Source organism: Euprymna scolopes, chromosome 38 (assembly GCF_053919585.1).
Source record: "Euprymna scolopes isolate OS-2025 chromosome 38, ASM5391958v1, whole genome shotgun sequence".
Taxonomy (NCBI): Eukaryota; Metazoa; Mollusca; class Cephalopoda; order Sepiida; family Sepiolidae; genus Euprymna; species Euprymna scolopes.
The window spans coordinates 610,023-630,877 of NC_136519.1; the positions used below are offsets into that span (position 1 = coordinate 610,023).

Consider the following 20,855-nt stretch of genomic DNA (forward strand, 5'->3'; position numbering starts at 1 on the left):
GTTGCTGCAGACACCTTGTCTCGAATTTGTTCTTTTACCACATCTGCTGACAAATTAAAATTCTTGCACACAGACTTATGCCATCCGGGGGTAACTAGGATGCTACATTTCATCAGAAACAAAATTCTGTCATACTCAGATGTGAGAGCAGTTAAGAAGGCTTGCCGGGTCTGTTCCAAAGTAAAATCTAGTTTCCTTAAGATGACACCTCAGATTCCCATGAAAGCAAATCAGCCATTTGAAAGGTGTGAACTTCAAAGGACCATTACCTTCAAATTCTCGCAAACGATACATACTGGCCATCGTTGAGTCTCGCTTTCCTTTCGCTTTCTCCTGTACCGGTGTTTTAGCTGCAACAGTGCGGAAACACCTAATTAGCTTATTCTCCATATTTGGGCATCCTTCTTTTGTACATTCTGATCATGGAACAGCTTTCATGTCGGACGAACTAAAGGAATTCTTGCTTCTCGAGGCATTGCTACTTCAATCCTCAAGATAACGGACAAGTGGAAAGGTATAACGGTATCATCTGGCAAGCAATGAGATTGGCTCTATGGTCAAGAAACCTCCATATTACAAATTGGGAAAAAATACTAGATGTAGCCCTCCACAACATTTGCTCATTGCTTTCCACCATCACTAATTGTACTTCCCACGAACGTCTCTTCAATTTCCAAAGGAAATCGGTCACTGGAGATTCCATGTCCACCTCTAACAAACGCTCTGTCCTTTTAAAGCGACATGTACACGGAAGCAAATATGAGCCCCTAGTCTATACTTTAGACCTACTTGAAGTCAATTCTAACTATGCTCATGTTCGTTTCCCTATTGGACGAGACACGACAGTATCCTTACGCCACTTATCTCCATTCGGTGATAGGACAAGCAGTTTGGAGGCAGAACTAAATCCTGTGTCAGATAACCAACAGCTAGTGTCTTCCTCCAGCTCTTTTAGACGTTTTTTTCTGTGACAGGTAAAGATTCCAACATGGTGTGGACGAATGTTGTTGCTAACTCTTCTAGGTCCTTGTCTTGTTTTGTGGAACCATCACTGGATACTGCTCTTGAGTGAGCATCAGCTGTATATAGTTGCTTACCAGGTATAGAGTGAATTGCATATCTGTACCTCATTAAACGTATCCGAAACCTCTGTATCCTTGCTGGAAATTCGGTGAGGTCCTTGCTACCTAGTAGTGACACCAGTGGTTTGTGATATGTCTCCACTGTTAAGTCCAACAAGATAGTCAGAAAAGTGCTCACAAGCCCATGTTGTTGCTAGGGTCCCCTTTTCTACTTGGGCATAACGAGTTTCAATCTCTGACATAGTTCGTGAAGCGTAGGCGATGGAATGTAATTTTGTGTTATCCTGTCATTGTAATAATACTGCTCTCAGCCATGTAATGAAGCGTCGCTGGAAACCACAGTCTCATTTGATAGGTTGTACAGGTATAGCACAGATATGACAGTATCGTTTGCTGGGGGAGTGTTACTTGGTTGAGGAAACCAGCTTCTCGAGTGTTAGACATGTGTTGTAAGTAAAACAAATACTGTATACCCTTTAAATAAGGTTTTTATTAGCACAAAAGAACGATACATCGGGTACAACGTCAACACTATAAAGTAACATGGCGGATACTACTGGAGTAGTATACAGAGCTAGCGCTTCGTCAGGGAGAGTGCTATTGGGAAGTTTCGTATCCATAGGCAACACAATACAACATTCTCCCCTCCGTTAAATTAGAAAGTTTCTGCCGTGGGTGGAAAGTTCATTCAAGTATTAGTCTATGAAGGTGGGTTGATCACAACCAATGCAAGGTATATAGTTTAATAGTTCAGGTTCGCAATGTTAAAACTCACTATTTCAGCCAGCAAAAGGAGTGCAATTTAATAGTTCTGATGCACAAAATAAATTTAATCAAGAATCACAAATTCAACTTATCTGGTGGTCTTCTACTACGTTCTGACCGTCGTAAAACAGGTCGTTCTACTGGTGGGGGTGAATTTTCCTCTCGCTGATCTGCTGGTGTATCATTCCAGTTTTCCAAGTCATGTGGGTGATTAGTGAATTGGAAGTCTTTCAACGGGGCCAAGTCATGTGTAGATACAGTCATCTGCCTACCCTCGTTAGATCAAACAAAGGCATAATGGAGGTTAGCATCTAGAAGTTCAACCTTATCAACCAGAGGTTCATATTTAGTTAACCGGTTGTGTCTCTGCATTAAAACAAAACCAGATTTGGCCATCCAAGACGGTACCGCTGTCCCGGACACTGATCTTCTTGGGTGTTTAAACAGGCGCTCATGAGGTGTCTCATTTGGGGATGTGGATATTAAAGACCGAATGGAATAGAGGGAGTCTGTAAAAACTTCTTCCCAGTGTTCAGTCGGCAAACCTTTGTCTTCCAATGCTAATGAAATAGTTTTCCACATTGTTCCATTCATTCGCTCCACTTGACCATTCCCCTGCGGGTGATATGGAGTGCTGTAGCTGGTGGATATCCCTTTGCCGTGCATATAATTCTTGTACTCAACACTCTTGAAACAACTCCTGTTATCTGAATGAACTTGGCTGGGCATGCCAAATATAAAAAACAAGTGGGAGCAAGATTGCAGTACACTCTGGGTACTTGTGTCTTTACAAGGGTATACAAATGGGAAGTGGCTGTATTCATCAACTAATACCAACATATACTTATTTGGGGTAGATGAAGGTAGGGGTCCTTTAAAATCGAGGTTTCACCTCTCGAAAGGTTGAGTTGATTTGATTAAATGCTCATCAACAGGGCGGAAAAATCTTGGTTTGCACTTGTTGCAAACAATACAGTTCTTTGTCATCTGCCGAATATTCTCAAAAGAGTAAGGGCGGTTTCTACTCCTTATGAAGGTCATCATCCTTGTAATCCCAGGATGGCACAAGGATCGATGCAAATTGAGGAGGTTGTTGCTACTATTCACAGTAGCGCGAGAAGCACGTGTCAATGCGTCAGCTACAAGATTATTCTCACCAGGGCGATAGATAATGTCAAAATTGAAGCATGAAAGTTCCAATCTCCAACAGAGCAATTTATCGTTCTTTATTCGACTATGGTGATTTTGGTCGTAAACAAATTTTACTGATTTCTGATCAGTAATAAGTTTGAAGTGCTTCCCCAAGAAGTAATGGCGCCAATATCTAACTGCTTCTATAATGGCAGCCGCTTCCTTTTCAACAGCTGGATGGTTTAGTTTAGAGCTGTATAGAGTTCGTGAGAAAAAACCAACTGGTCTACCATTTTGGTTGAGGACTCCAGAAAGAGCACAATCAGAGGCATCAGTCTCCAACTCAAGGGGAGCATTCTCGTCGATAATTTTTATTACAGCCGATTCAATATCTAGCTTTAGACTGTCAAATGCATTTCGAGCTTCCTGATTAATGGGAAATAAATTGGTCTTAATAAGAGGCTGAATCTTATCAGAATACCTATGGATCCACTTTGAATAATACAAGAAAAACTCCAGGGCTCGCTTGAGTGATTTGGCGTCAGTTGGATAAGGGAGTTCTTTTAAAGGCTTCAACCTCTCGGGGTCGGGTTTAATTTGACCGTTGGGTCCAATGATATAACCCATGGAGCTCAGTTCATTCACAGAAAACACACACTTTTCTTTATTGTACGTAATTTTCCGTTTTTCTGTTACTTTGATAAATTTCGCCAGATTCTCATTGTGTTACTCCTGATCCTTTCCACAGATGAAAATATTGTCCAGTTATCCAAAGGTGTCATGTAAGTCCTCAGAACTAATAATTTCATCAACAATTCGCTGAAAATAAGCAACTCCGTTTGTAACCCCAAAGGATATTCGGGTGAACTGATACAAACCAGAGTTAGCTTCAAAAGCAGTGAAGGGTTTATCATTCTCATTGATGGGGATCTGGTTATATGCATTTTTCAGGTCGATTGTGCTGAATACATTATACTGAGCAACCTTATTCACTACGTCATCCAGCCGGGGCAGGGGGTAGGCATCAAAGCTTGTGTACTTATTCACAGTCTCAGAATAATCAATAACCATTCTCTTTTTCTGATTATCGGATTTAACCACGACCACTTGTGCCCTCCAGGGGAAGTTTGAGGTTTCGATGATCTTATCCTTTAAAAGGCGCTTAACTTCTGAGTCAATGAACTTCCTATCACTTGAGCTATAACGTCTAGACTTGGTGGCAACTGGTTTGCAGTTGTTATTTATATTAGCAAAAAGTTCAGGCGGTTCTACCGAAGCCACAGGGAGTTCACAAATCTCAATAGGAGTTGAACTCCCACCGTACTTGAAGGTAACGCTTTCATGTTTACTTTGAAAATCCAGTCCGAGAATCACATCACAACAAAGGTTATTTAAAACTGACAGTTTCTGGTTGGGATACATACGTTTGTTAAAAAGTATGTTAGGAAAACAAGCACCTACCACCTTTGATTGAGAGGTCAGACGATGCCATCGAAACTCTCAAGTCTGAATTTGTTATTTTTAAATCCAGATCCTCAGCTACTTTGGTATGAATAAAGCTGTCAGTGCTACCACTGTCCATTAGTGCTCTTAATGGCCGACCCAAAATGTGGATTTTTACGGTGGATCTCTGTAGGGACGATGGAACTGCCGAACTCGAACTTATAGAGGCTAAGGTTGGATAAAGGACCGAGGCAGAAGTTGATTGAGTAGTATTATTTGATTTGCAGCATTTTGCAAAATGGCCGATCCATTTACATCGATGGCAAACACTCGATTTCACTGGACATCGTGATTTTGTGTGTTTATAATTTCCACAGTTCCAACATTTGATTTCTGATTTAGCAGCACTTAGATTTATTTGATTAGAATCCAAGTCTGATGTCTCTTCCTTCCCGAGGGCTGCAGCGGTTGGTTCTCGGTATCGTGCTGGTGAATACAATTCCATATTCCTCGTTGAATTGTCCAGCGCTCGGGCCTGGTCAAACATAGTGTCCAGGTCGAGCGTTTTATTTTCCAACAAACGCTGGCAAATGGTATGGGACTGAATTCCGACAATAAAGGCATCCTGAATCGATTCATTAGCATATATCGCCACGCTGACGTCCCTAAAATTGAAGTCCTTGCTAAGGACTCGTAATGCCCGAAGATACTCATCCAGACTATCTCACGGTTGTTGACGCCTCGTGGTGAGTAGATGCCGTGCATATATCTCGTTTTTTGGTTTGATAAAGAGTTCCTCCAGTTTGAGACAGGCTTCTTCATAATTTCCGCAATCGCTGACATATTCGAAAATATCATAAAATTTATCAGGACCGACAACTTGTTGAGATTTTCCTGGGGTAGTGCCGCTAAAAAAATATTTGAATGTAGCAAGCCAATGCTTAAATTCTCGCTTGGCATTAGATGAATTAGGGTTTATGTCCAATCGAGAAGGCCTCAGGGCACGATCCATTTTTAAAATGTTTTACTTTTTTTTTTGTTTACCCTTTTCTGCTAATAAAATTGTTGTAAGTAAAACAAATACTGTATACCCTTTAAATAAGATTTTTATTAGCACAAAAGAACGATACATCGGGCCCAATGTCAACACTATAAAGTAACATGGCGGACACTACTGGAGTAGTAAACAGAGATAGCGCTGCATCAGGGAGAGTGCTATTGGGAATTCCATATCCATACAAAACACAATACAACAGTTGTGAGATAAGAAACCATTTCAAATGAACTTGTAAATTAGCTATTGGGAAGATTCGTATCCATACGAAATACAATAGAACAACATGATATCAAACGATAGGCACATGGAAACATCCACAGGTTGATATGGCATTGACTATAACCGGCTGACATGGGTCTCTTTTTGAGTTTTCATTGCATCGTTACAGGCAGCGTTTCCATCGTTGGCATTCAATGGCAAGGACTGCATGCTGAAATTTAACACTTGTATAGAAATAACGAACAAATGCATTTTTATAAAAATATATAATTTATTTTACATTTAACATTGGAGAAGCATTTTTAAATTAAGACCCGTTGAGACTCGACGTTTGCAACCAAACTGCTATGTGCACAAGATGCAAGTTTCAACTGGTTAAAAATTACAATTATAATTCCATTCTCTCTTTCAATGAAGAGAGAGAGAGAGAGAGAGAGAGAGAGAGAGAGAGAGAGAGAGAGAGAGAGAGAGAGAGAGAGATACGTTTTCACACGTTTTGTTTCTTTCAAATTCAGCTACCTGCATGCAAGGCTGACTTTTTAGGCACTTCGAGTCTCAGATGATTTTGACTCTGCCGAATTCTTATAAACAACTGTCAGTCAAATCTGGTTGATATATTCTAACATTTTGAAAATCACAGTACCTGCATGACACGTATGTACTTACCCACAAGTACAAAACTAATTGTGCACAAGGTTAAAAGCCCTCAGCTCCCCAAAATGGGAGATACTTCATTATGAAACACAGGTGCTGAACACAATGCTTTCTTTATACAGCTGAATACATCCTGTTGTGCATTGCTCCAAACGAACGTGTATTTCTGACTGAATAAGTCCCTTAATGGCTTAGTCATATCTGTCAGGTTTGGAATGAATTTTCATAATTGATTTATCACCCTTAAGAACTGACAGGTTTCCGTCATTTGAAGACACCAGTCAGCCTTTCCAGATCTGGTGGCAGATCGTCAGCACTGTATAATTAAATATGGGATATTTTATGTGAGTATATATGTCCAAGAAATTTTACTGATGATTTGGATATTTCACATTTTTCTGAGTGTAATGTCAGCAGCCAGAGTTTGTTTTTAGTGCACTTTTTAGTCAGGTATTATGTTCTTGTTAATTTTTGCCATATACTAACACATCATCTTGCATTCATATCACTCCGATTTCATTCTCTAGTACTTGTGACATGCGCCTCTGGTAGATCTCACTAGCTGCTAAAATACCAAATGGGAGACGGTTGAATTGGTACCATCTGAATGGGGTTATAAAGGTCATCCGTGCACATTATTCTGAGGAGAGTGGAATCAGCCAGTATCTACTGTTGGCGTACAATTTGCTCATGATTTTCACTTCCCCTAGTTAGAACAAAAGTTGGTCAACCATGGAATGACCCCCAGCTTTTCCATTCGAGCATGTGGAGTTCACGTTTTGTGCACTTATTGAGTTTTGTGTTATCTATACATATATTAATCTTCCTGTTTGCTTTTGGTACTACCGCCATAGGGGAACACCATTCAGTGGGTTTGTCAATCTTGCTTATGACCCCCACCTTTCCAATTCTCTAGAGTTCTGACTGTGTTTTCTTCATTAAGGGTAGTGGTATGCATCATGGTGTGGGTCCTGAATATCAACTTACATCTGGATGTAGCAGCATGTTTATTTCTCCCCAAATGTGCCTAGGCCTGTGAATAGGTCTGCCATTTGTTTTAGATCAAATAGTTGTTTTTAGCTCATGATAGTAAGTTTGGGTGGATGGTTACAAGCTTAAGTGCCTTTATGGCTGGCCTACCTAACAGTAGCTTGATTGGGAATAATAAATATCTGCTGTTCTGTTGAAAGTTCTTTATGCAAGACAGTTGTAGTGATCATTCCAGTCACTTTGCATGGAATATGTCTCAGACCATGAAGGGTTTTGTGGGTATCCAAGAGGTCTGGTCAATCTTTCCTTAATTTGTAGATGTGTTCTGGAATCGCGGTCACATCTGCCCTAGAGTCCAGCTTGAATTTCAGTGGTACTCTATTGATGGCGATATCATTCGTCAAGGTTTACTCATGCTGATCTCTGATATCATCAGGACACCAAGGTACACACTCTGGTCGCTTTCACAGTCATCTGAGCTATGTTTAATTTCATGCAACCTTCTTGCACCGCAGCACTAGGCATAGTGGCCAATCCTACAAAAATTGTGGCAGGTATTGAAATGGCGAGGCACGCACGTCTCTGATGGTGAATTTTGTTACCAATGGTGGCACTCAGCCTACAGCCTATGCTGCTGTGTATGTTCATTTTTTTGTTGATTCTCATAGTGCAATTCTTGTCCGGGTCTTGTCATCTGTTTACCCTGACCTTATCTGTGAATTCTGTTGTCACCAATGGAATGGACAGCAATATTACCATCAGCTGGTACTTTACCATCAATGTGTTCTGGAGATCACAGGAGATGTTGTTGTGATTTTATCATCTCATTCTCTCATACACATCTGATGGCCTCGTCCAAGGTGAGGTCTGAAATCATTTGCAGACTTAGTGATAGCTTAGGATTCGTGCACCTAACTACAATTCTGTCATGAATTAATTCCTCTTGCAGGTCTCGAAAATTGCAAGTCTCGAAAATTGCAGGTTTTAGCCAGTTTGTGTAAATCTGTGATGAAAGAATCAATGGACTCACCTTCTTTTTAACATCTTTGATTGAATCTACCCCATTCATTAATTATATTTGTGTCACCTCTAAAGTGGTCATTGAACTTTGATACCACTATATCAAAGTTTTGGGCTTCCTTGGATGAAAGTTTAAATGTGGCAAAAATGTTTTCAGCTTTATCGTCCATACAATATATCAAGGTGTCCGCCTGACAAGGACTTGGCTTCTCATCAAGGCTAGACACTGTCCAATTATGGCTTAACTTTTGGATCTATTATTCCAGTAACTCGAGTTGCTCGAACAGAAAGGGTTCTGGTGGGCTCACGTGGTTGTTCATACTAAGGTTTTTTATGGAATTTCAACTTTTTTATGGCTCTTGTGCTCGGTATTTAGTTTGACTCCTTCCCAGTATTTTGCTCATATTTGTTTGTAAATCCTTTGTTCTGACACCATACTTTATGTTTTTATTGGTAAAAATAGGACAAGACAAATAATTGTTGACTTGCAAGTCTCGTTTATTCACATTTGGTGTGAGAGTTTGTAAGAAATTCTGCAGAAATAAGCAGGCTCCTCATTGGTCGGTTTGACTGCCCACGATTTTACTTGAACCGATCAACTTGATTGTTCTATAATCCAAGTAAAAAGATAATATTTGTGTAATTGTAAGGGTATTGGTGGAAAGCTTTTGTGACTGAAGGAATCCTTCACGATTGAGGAGATTGTTATTGTCAACATATTTTATGAAGAAACAAATGAAGGCATAGCAGGAAGGTAAGAGTTTTTTTAGAAAAATATTCATTCTTTGTTATTTATATGAGTTTCATTGGTAAAGGATCGAGTAATTTATCCGTTGCAGCTTGAACTTGGTATACTTTGCAGTGTAGCTTTAAGTCTTTTAGATGGAGTCAGACACGTGATAATTTATCCGTTGCAGCTTGAACTTGGTATACTTTGCAGTGTAGTTTTAAGTCTTTTAGATGGAGTCAGACACGTGATAATTTATCCGTTGCAGCTTGAACTTGGTATACTTTGCAGTGTAGCTTTAAGTCTTTTAAATGGAGTCAGACACATGATAATTTATCCGTTGCAGCTTGAACTTGGTATACTTTGTGGTGCAGTTTTAAGTCTTTTAGACAGAGACGTGATAATCACAGACAGTGGTGAAATAACTTGTGGAAACGTTGTCTGGAACTGATTTGTTTTTGATGCGTCAGGCTTTTTATGTTGATTTTCTAGAATGTTCCAGCCTGTTCACCATATGCGCGAAGACAAACATGGATTTGTGTGCAAAAAGGTCACATCGCAACTACAATTCTACGCACTGACAGAACTGTGTGGACGAATGGTGACAACCAAATCGTTCCTGAAATTAATAAATTCCGTCCAAATACATTCCTTTGATTACATGACGAGCAATTTGATTCAGCTGGTCAACCTCCTGGCTTGACTTACTTACACTAGAATGCATAAACCAATTTGATTGTTAGATTCTGATGTTATGTCGTCGTTCTGAAAATAGATCAAGTTGCAATGCTTATACTTGCAGTTGTGACATCAAACTCTTCGGCTTACTTATTACTGTCTTCACTCTTAAAAAAATAACTCTTATCTAGACTTGCCATAAGCGACAATATCATTGAAGGTAATGCCCCAACAATTAAAATTACACAAATGATATAATTTAAAAATCATAAGTGGATGCTGTATATTTGCAAGGTAAAAGACAATTCTTAATGTAGTAATTTTACAAATTAAAGTAAAAATTTTACAGCAGTTTTATTCAGATAATACAACGGAAGTAGCTCTTATAACCCTAACTTAATGTAATGTTTATATACACTTAAAAGCTGATTAGACAATAATTAGGTAATGATTAGGTAATAAACCAATTCAATACTTTTTTATTAAGATTGCACATAAGAAATAGTTTTAATTGTCCTAATTTTCAGTAATGATATTACCAGTAAATAAGTCTATTGAATACTTTTAATTACACTATGCATGTGAAAATAGCGTTAATGGTTCTAATTTTCTGTAATATTACAAGCAAATACATCAATTGAATATGTTTTATTTAGATTACACATGGGAAATAGTTTTAATTGTTCTAATTTTCTGTTATGATATTACCAGTAAATAACCAATTGAATAGTTTTCTTTAGATTATACATGGGAAATAGTTTCTCTACAACGCTTATTTTTTTAATATTGAACTTTTACAATCATAAGTCTAAAGTATAGAATCATTTCAATTCATTGTGTAAAAACAAGGCCCGACATACTTACAAGGATGTGTTTAAAAAAAGTTAACTTTAAGCACTTAAACTCGAAAATATAACATTTCTATAAGCCACTGTCTTCTCCAAAGAACATTTTTTATTAAAATAAAAGTTCTAAACATTATATATATATATATGTGTTGGGGGGGATATGTATATAGAGATGTACAACCTATTGGGTCTCAACCACTAACACTTATTTTATTCAGACATAAACTATAATATATCTTTTAGAACATTCCTCTTCAGAATAAATATATTTACTCTGGGAGAATGTTTTTGGAATTATTTAGAGCAATTAAAAAATTATTATATCTTAACTTTGTAATTTGGAAGATTATATAACAGTTCATTAATTTAAATACGCCTACTTTGTTGTAATAAAAAGAAAATGCTTAATTAATTAAAATATTTTGAATGTAAACAATTAAGATTTTATTTATTTTTATCTGAAAATATTCATATTAAACTTGATAAACTGTAATTTATTATGATAATGTTTTGATGATGTTTTTCCTTAAAACTTTTATAAAATGGTATTCAAAACTTTTTCTGTTTTCCAATACGAAGTGTCCATTTATTCTTAATTGTGAATTGTTAAACTGACAGAACCGTTAAAGTTTTGGCAATAAAATTTAAATGATGAATGTGGTATGAATGTACTCTACATCCATAGTTCTTCAAATTAATCGTTAGAAGAAAATATCTTACGTTTTAAATTATTGTTTTTAGAACGTCTCAGTATCTAATATTTCTTGCAAAAGTGCAAAATAGATTTTATACAGATGATTACACGTTCATGCAGAAAATATAAAATCGTGTTGTATGATTTAACATAAACTATTCTCAAGAAAATCACACAAAATATGTTTTACAATCATATATTTTTTGGGGGAAGACATTAAATTAAAATGCTAAAGTGATGAGATTCTTGATTCAATAAATTAATTTCTCCCTGAATTATATTAATTTATTAACACCGCATTTAGGGTCTTTTTTGTAATATATGAGGATTATGTTAACATATTGTTTATATTATTAACATCTATAGTGTTTTATTTTCATAAAACGTTTTTAAAAATCCAAATGAATATTTCATTAAAATTGGTTGATTTCTTGAATTCTGGTGAATATTTAAGAGAAGTGTCAAATTTTTTTTGAATTTGGGAGATCGGCTATTCCATTTGTATGTACCTTATTTGTATAATTACTAAATTAAATTAGGGGCATTCCAGTTATTTCTCTTGTATAATCTGAATGAAATAACAGTTGAATTAGTTTGGAGTTGTATAATCACCATATGGCATAAGGATAATGAGTTTTAAATCACTGTTAAATCGGTCTTTCCTCTTGTGTACTTTCTATATTAAAATGGGTTCAGAAGATCTATTTCTCTTGTATAATCTGAATAGAATATATTTAATCAGCTTTGCCACCTTGCATAATTAATACATGAAATTATGATCATTGGAGGTATTTCCCTTGCATAATACATGTATTTTCGATATAAAATATAGAATAGATTTATTCTGTTACATACAATAACAAAACCCCGAGTTGGGTAGCAATAACTGATCAGTTAGTTGACAATAAACTGCTAAGTGTCCGCATTCAAACTTGCAGCTCCAATTAACACCAAACTTCCCCTTAAATACAAGTGGGCTGTAGCAACGTGCTGAAGCCATGCCAATACATCTACTCCCACTGTCTTTCGGAAATATTTTTTCCTTTCAGGATCAAATTCCATTGTTTCTGTTGAAATCCATTTGCGTTTGCTCAAACATAATTTTGGAATTAAAGGTTTTCTGATGAATTAAAAGCTGTTTAGTTACACCAAATTTTAGTTACGTCAAATGTACATTATATCCATAGGCCCTTCATCTCTTTCATTCACTGACATAAATTTATTTTTAATTTAATTCATGTCTTTTGATCTTCTATTTTAAATGTTCAATTCTATATATTATCATTCATATCCAATCTTCAATTATGCTTTCTAGCCATGTTACCTTATATAAATAATTCAAAAAATAAATTTTATCACCTGACCTATACTTTTTTAAAGTGTCATTAATTCTTTTGACATTAATTTCTGACAGAATTAATTTGTTGAATATTGAGCGAATCTTTCTCATGAATAATAATTTAATTGGACTCATTTCCATATTGCACAATCTAATTCCAATAATTCTCGTCCTTACGTCTTTGAACACTTTGCCCTCTCTATATTATTTGAGAAAAAAACGACAGATAATAATTTACTCAACTTGGTTATTCTCTACAATAGAACAGCTAAGGGAATCTGACAAATGAAGATGCATGTGTTCAATTTTGAACCAAAACTGCTGATGTCAAAATAACAATAAATGACACCATGAGAGATCTAAAATTTAAGTAGTATTCTTCTGGTTTAGGTGGATCAGACTGCAACCGTTGTATAATCAAATATAGAAAAGTTACTACACTGTTTTAGATAAAAATGCAGTAGACACCAAGAAGTTGTATGAAGATTTGATCAATGAGAATGACAAAGATCCAGTGAAAACTAGATATTTTTATAAACAAATGATTACTAAGAAACCTATATCAAATTTTTACTAACAGAGTATCACCATGGACCACTCTGACATAAATATAACCTTGTTTTTGAAGGTTTGTATTGATAGTACATTGATTGCCTGCCCTAGGTTAAAAAGCCTGATCCATTGGATGAAACATTTTGTTGGTGTAATGGAGAGTTTATGGCACAATCTATGTAATTCTACCAACGGATCTCAAAGAAAGAGAAAGATGATTGACTTCATTTGTGTAGGTCTTTGTGACCACGTTTGACTAAAGTTAATTCATAAGAATAATATCCACATACATCAGAAGAATAAGGCTTTTCCTCCCCTTTTTATCAACTTCTTTTCATTTGTTTGTGTTGCTGATGAGATATCCTATCAGATACCAAACATTTATTTCAAGGACTCCAACCAAGAGATCATTTCAGGATTCTAACTCTCTCGTTAAACACAATAGCTTGTTTCTTTTGCACTTGTTTCACAAACTATACTTGCCAGATGATTTTCCAACTCACTTTTTCAGGAACCCAATAGATCTCATGATTACTGAAATGATGGAAATCATAAGATTCCAGCTTCTTTTCACATCATATATAAAAAAATTGGTTATCTTCTCATTCTAAGCTTTGTTCAACCATGTATCATTTCTTTTCTCTCTTTGAAGATTGTAATGCTGGGTATGGGGAAGTCAAACCAGCTGCCAACACTCCCCTGCTTTTTATTGAAACCAACCGAGAGCTCTTTTTCATATCCTCGCTGCTCTTTAAGTGCAATTGTCTGGATTTCTTTTGCACTTGGTTCACCAGGAATATTAGTTAGGTAGGGCTTCAAGTTCTTCTTAGTAAGCACTGTAGCTCCTATAATAATTGGTATGATTGATATCTGCCTAAGATTCCAGTTTCTTTTCTTCTGTATGTGTACGTACATGTCTAACAAAATTTGAATGCTGAGAACAAGAAAATCCACAAACATCACAAGAATATGGCTTCTCCCCTGTATGTGTTCGCATATGAACAACTAAATGTGAACTCTCAGAAAAAGTAAATTCACAAACATCACAAGAATATGGCTTTTCCCCTGTATGTGTACGTGCATGTCTGATTAAATGTGTTTTCTGAGAACAAGAATATTCACATAATTTACAAGAATATGGTTTTTCTCCCGTGTGCATCCTCATATGTTCGACCAACCTCGATTTACAAGTACAAGAATATTCACATATTTTACAAGAATATGGCTTTTCACCAGTGTGTGTACGCATATGAATGACTAAACGTGATTTACAAGAACAAGAATATTCACATATTTTACAAGAATATGGCTTTTCTCCTGTATGTGTACGCACATGTTTGACTAAATTCGATTTCCGAGAACAAGAAAATTCACACACACTGCAAGAATATGGCTTTTCTCCGGTATGTGTTCGCACATGTATAACTAGATTTGATTTCCGAGAACAAGAATATCCACATACATTACAAGAATATGGCCTTTCACCAGTGTGTGTTCGAATATGGTTGACTAAATCTGATTTCCAAGAACAGGAATAATCACACACGTTACAAGAATATAGCTTTTGTTTAATGTGTTTTTCCATTATTTTATTCTGTTTGGAATTTCTTGTAAATGATGAATCACATTCGTCATTAGAATATTTGTTTCCACTGTGATTATTGGAGTCTTTATTACAGCTTAAAGTCTATTGATTAAAACAGATTAACATAATTTCTTTCCTCGGTTCTGAGTTTATATATTATTTTGAATTCGCCATTCTTGAAAACAAGGTCTGGCCAAATTTTTGGTTTGATAAATGATCCTTATTTTAATTATTTAAGAAGCTTCTCTTAGTCAAGGGAAAATATTTTTACAAGAAATTTTTCTTTTGTATTCCATATAAAACAGAAAGTAAATCAGCAAGGAAATGATGATCCACCCAAATTTATGAAAATCTTATTACCAGGAACATCTGTAAATAAAAACCAAAATTTCATTATTTACATTTAAAGACATTAAATTTTTATTCATATGGCATTAAACTTAATATCTTTTGGCATGATACATAGGCTTGTGGATAAGGGTGTTGGTTAAGAGATATTCAAGAAGCAATTCCTTTCCTAAAGGTTGTGAGTTAAATCCATGATAAAAAAAACTGAAGATAATAATCAGATCGTAATTTATAAAGGTATATAAATTGTGTCAGATGTATTTTGAATGACACAGGTTGGATTTGTGATATTTAAAATCATAATTTAAAAGGTTGTAGAGATTATGCTAGAAGGACAACCAAAATAAATTGTTTCATATAGACGTTTTATCAAGAAACCATTTTCAGACTTGATTATTAAAAACAATATTTTTTAGATTAAACTTAGTCTAACTGAAAAGAAATATTTTAATCAAAAATTAGAAAATTAAAATACATCCAAATAATGACAAAACTGTGTTTTCGCTTTAAAAAACATATGGACCATGTCAACCATATCTGTATGAATATCTGTGGTTTAAAATATAAAGGATTCTGCTGGAACAATCGAAAAGAAAATGAAGTGTTACCTACTTTTAAACAGGTGGACTTTTTCACATGTTCAGCACTCGATTTTCAGTGGAAGATTTGTGTCCATAGTTAGTTTTTTATAGATGGTATTCATTTGTATATGAGGAGAAAAACTATTTTAAGAAGGAGGAACTGGGAAAGATAGACAGTTGAATATTTGATAGCATAGAAAGTGCATTGGAGTTGGGATTTGTATTGCAATGCTGTTGAAGAAGAGTTCATTTAATTTTATTCAAGAATTACAATGTTCTTATGTATCAATAATTAGTAATGCATTTCTAACCAACAAGAGTAATATAACTTTTTTTTTTTTTAATTATTGTTATGTGCATGAACTCCAATATATATTTGTCATTGTTCACAGTAAGGAGAATCAGTACTACTCTTTTCCACAGAAGTCAATTAGTAGCCATTTCAGATATTCAACACAGTTGAGTTAGGAAAATCAGCATTCAATTAAGACTCACTATTTTCTAGTCAGCAGGTCCAGCTTTGAGTCGAAGACCATAATGGCCAAAATAGCTTGTTGCTTGATAAGGGAAGAGAGAACAAAAAAAATTAATATCACATGCAGCAGCACGGTCCCAAACAATTTCGTTCATGTGACTTGACACGATCCTGAACAATTCCATTGTTTTGAACCCGAATGCCTCGATTAATTCAACATATGATCATAATAAAACAACACCATCAAATAATAAACAACACCGTCCATTTAAACCCAAACACCTATGTTGATTTGACACAACACAATCCTGAAAAACTCCATCGATTCAAACCTGAACACCTTCAATAATTTGACACTACACGATCCTGAAGAACTCTGTTGATTCAAACCTGAACACCTCTGACGATTTGACACAATCCCAAATGCAATGACTCAGCATAACACACTACGAGAGCAACCTTGGCAGTTACTCGCTGATTGACTGTCATCAGCATTACTTGGCACTGCAGACTCATTTGCAAACATTGTGCAACTGAATTCAACTATAGTGCACCACCAATCCTGAAAATTCACTCCCCACATGGATGACATAATCAACAAATGCAGACTCACTTGCACTCATCTCTTAGACTCTGCAGGCGCACTTGCTGACTAAGAACACTAAAAATTGTGTCTACCTACTTGCACTCATTCACCACTTTTAACTTACAGATGAACAAACAATCACATAGACCAACTTGCACTCGCTCATCACTTTCAAAACCATGCAAGGACATGTATGCTACGAAATATTCTCATCAATCTTGCAGACCCAGTTGCACTCATTATTTCAACAATCCTTGCAGTGACATACATCTGCAGGTACCTTTGACAGGACTGTCACCCACATTGTTTCTTTGGTAATCAATTATCCAGGGAGAGGGCCTTGTAATGGTGTGTGTCAGACCACTGCTTATACTTAAAAAACAAATAATGGCTATGCTTGATGACAGAAACAGTCATGTATTTGACACATCACAAGAATGCATGCTAATGACCTCTGTTTTGTTTTTATCCCAATTTATTACAGAAATGTAATACCTGATTTTTCCCAAGTAAACAAAACCAACAGACTTTTGATTTTGAACTGAAATTAATATAAACACAGTCAATAGACATCTAAAACACTTTTGATTGTAAGAAATCTAATTAAGAATTTAATACTAGTCATTTGTTTTATATTAAGTTAATTTTAATTTTAAAAGTTAAATTTAATTTTAAAAGTTAAATTTAATTAGTATATGAACGAATACATGACTTGTGTAAACACTACAGAATATTTAATGAAAACTAAAATATAGTAGTTAACCAACGTCTTTTGTCTATTATATGGTGGGAGATTGCAGTATAAGAAATAGTATGAGTAATCACGGTTAAGGGAAAGAACTCATGTATATCTAACATCTCCAGTTTTTTACTAAAAAAAATAACTTTCTTTTTTCTCATTTATTAAATGATTGTTCTTCCTCCCTTTGTACGATTAATTATTGTTCTGTTTTGTGTGCTTTTCAGGAATTTTGTCTTTGACTATTTTCTCCATTAAATATATTTTCAAAATCATCTTGTGTAGTTGATGTGTGAAAGATTTTCTTTTGTTTTTAAAAGATGACATCTATTATGACTTAGCTACCTGCCTAGTTCTGTTCTTATTAAATATGAATGAGGTTGTTCCAATTTTTTCATTACCTTTCCTTTCTGGTTCCAATTTCTGTAGACACATATACAAACAGTGTCGGTTCACTTTGCCCTCAAATAATGAATTCATGAAGCTTGTATGATAAGCACAAACAGACCGTCATCATCTTAGAAAGCTAATCACGATCTAACTTTGTCAGTTTAATTTGCATGCATGAGCGTGGCTTAAAATTCAAGTCAACCAATGAGAAAGGCTGTAATAAAACAAGGCATCAATTCATATCAACCAATTATGATTCGTATTTCAAGTTATACAACTTTTGACAGTGTCTTCCTTGTTCGACTAGCACCTTCACTATTCTCAGCCTTCTGCTACAATTATTAGATTGAGGAGAACAGATAATAATACAAGACTTTTGCCTCTAAACTTTAATTTACTAAAAAAAACAAATTTTTTTCGCCAGTTTAAAGATTTAAAAATTACTTTGTTGAATTACAAAGGATCACAATACACAATCATTTTAATAAAAATAATGGCTGTCAGGCTTATAACGAGGCAGTTCACAAATGTGAATTTTGAACTGATGGATACTATGCAGTTTTTGGTTTTAATAATTATTTTAAAAAGTATAGTGATTTGTCATTTCGGTTAAACTGAAGAGACACCTTTTCAATTTTGATCAGAGCCTGTTGAGTTAGTATGGATAACCAGAAGTGTTATAAATTTCTGGTTGGAAGTAGAAGGTTATTTGAATAATATTTATATATTTATAATATTTAAATATTATAAAAAATATATTTAAAAATTTTAAAATAATTTATTTTATTATCAATGTTTAAAAATTTGTTTTTTTTACTACAGAATAAAATACTTTATCAAAAACAAAAAAAAGAATTAAAAAGTAGAGATAACGGCGAGGAAGGTGTTGAGCCGGAATCACAGGCTAAGCCTCTTCGGGGACGTCATCTGTAAGCACAATAAAAAAAAAGATTTTTATGATGTTTATTTTTATGTTTGTAAAAGTAAAATACATTTTTTTAATGTTTGATTAAAAATATTTTTTGTTGATAAAGTATTTTTATGATGTTTATTTTTTAAAAATAAATATATTTTTTAAATAAAGATCTTTTATCTAAACCTGTTTTAAAATATATTCTTTACAAAGTTTGTAAAAGTTCAAATAACACTCTACATCCAACCAGGACTTTATAACACTTCTGACCATCCATACTGACTCGAGAAGCCCCAGTCAAAATTAGAAAGTTTAACCGTCATTTCTGCTCTTTCCTAAACCAAAACAAAATATTCCATTTTTACACGTTCGTATTGTGTGTATATATATATATATATATATATATATATATATATATATATATATATATATATATTCAGGGTGACCCCCCAAAAAATGGGCTCCAATGCTAATTAGGCCCGGTTTCTTAGTGTTTTGTCCGAATGAACTCAAACTTTGGTCATAACTAGTTTATTATATTCAAAACATCACTTTAAAACACTAGGGTCTTTGGCCTTTTTTCTTCATTCTGCAGTATATGTTCGAGATGACCTCCATTTAGCTTTTTTTTTTTTTTTTTTGGTACTCTTGCACCCGAATTCTCATGAATTCCTGTCAAGCATGGATCGGGCGAGACCGGCAATCATCGGTGTCAGCCGAGCGTTGTTCAAATGTTGAAACGCTAACTTGACTTTTTATTTTATTTAATTTTTTTTTCTGTTATGTTTTTAGTAATTTTTAAGGTGATATTAAGGGAGCGGGGGTGACTTTATTTTCTGATCAGTTATTTATTATTTTTTTAATTGAATTTTTGGGAGTTTGATTAGCCAAAGCAAAAGCGCTATCTAAATGGAAGCAGACGACATTCGAATTGGAAGACAGCGACTAAACCAACAAAAAAAAAAAGAAAAAAAAGCTGACAAACAAATATATTTTCAAACTCGCCAAACAGAAAAATGACAGACAAGAAAATAAATCTTTACATGTTAGAAAAAGAAATGAAAGCATCGATGCACTATGCAGACAATCTCATATTGTCAGAAGAAATGGCTGTCCCCCAAAAATGAGGTGCAACAATTGTAAACACAAATGTTTACTTTAAAAAAAGATAGTGTGTAAAATGATGGTTTCTCCTGGAGATGTACAAATGGACAGTGCCACCAAAAGAACTTGACTGAACAAGTATTGAATATGAAAAAAAAAAAACAAGAAAAAATATACGGTTACAAAAAACAAAAAGAACTTTTACTTACGCCTAACAATTATACGGTTAAAAAATCTTTTCTTGGAGAAAAAAAACAAAACTTTCTGTCGACAAATATTTTGCAAAAAAAAAAAAAGAAAAAAGATACTAAAATAAAATAAACATATTTTCATTTTTCAAGGTACTTGTTTTTGTTGTTATTTTTGATTATTTGCACTTGTATTTTTTTCTTTTTTTTTTTTTTTTTTTTCATTTTGACACTGATAACTGCCGGTCTCGCCCGATCCATGCTTGACGGGAATTCACGAGAATTCTGATCAAATTATGCAAGAGTACAATTTTTTTCATCCAAATAAATAAAATATCAGCTAAAATTGAAATGCAAGACGAAATAAAAACACGTGATCTTGCAAACATTTACATTTTATGATGTAGTTTGACGCAATAAAACCAAAAGATAAATTTTTAAAAAATAACAAAACTTACCTTTTCAAACTGCGTTTCTGTTTGAATTAATGAATTTGTGTGTATTTTTAAATATTTTTATTTTTATTTTTGTTGTCGGACTGAAAAATTGCTGTTCTTTGATTGGATAATAATGTTTGTTTCTCTTTCAAAGCTTTTTCTTATCTACTTTAACACAAAGTAAATGAAAAAATAAACACTATTTCTGGGATGGAGTTATGTTTTAAAATGGAATGTTTTAATTCGTTTAATTAGTCATCATTTATAATTAATAAATCATGATCTCTCTCTCTCTCTCTCTCTCTCTCTC

The 20,855-nt window shown here is 34.6% G+C and overlaps 1 long non-coding RNA gene across 1 annotated transcript; it reads right to left on the minus strand.

The window, feature by feature from the left end:
• Nucleotides 1–13,162: 13,162 nt before the first annotated feature.
• On the minus strand, nt 13,163–20,669 carry LOC145263041 (uncharacterized). The gene is made up of 2 exons (XR_013864458.1): nt 20,567–20,669; nt 13,163–15,153 (listed from the first exon to the last, which is right to left on the minus strand). It is a non-coding gene; the product is annotated as an uncharacterized LOC145263041 (long non-coding RNA).
• Nucleotides 20,670–20,855: the final 186 nt, after the last annotated feature.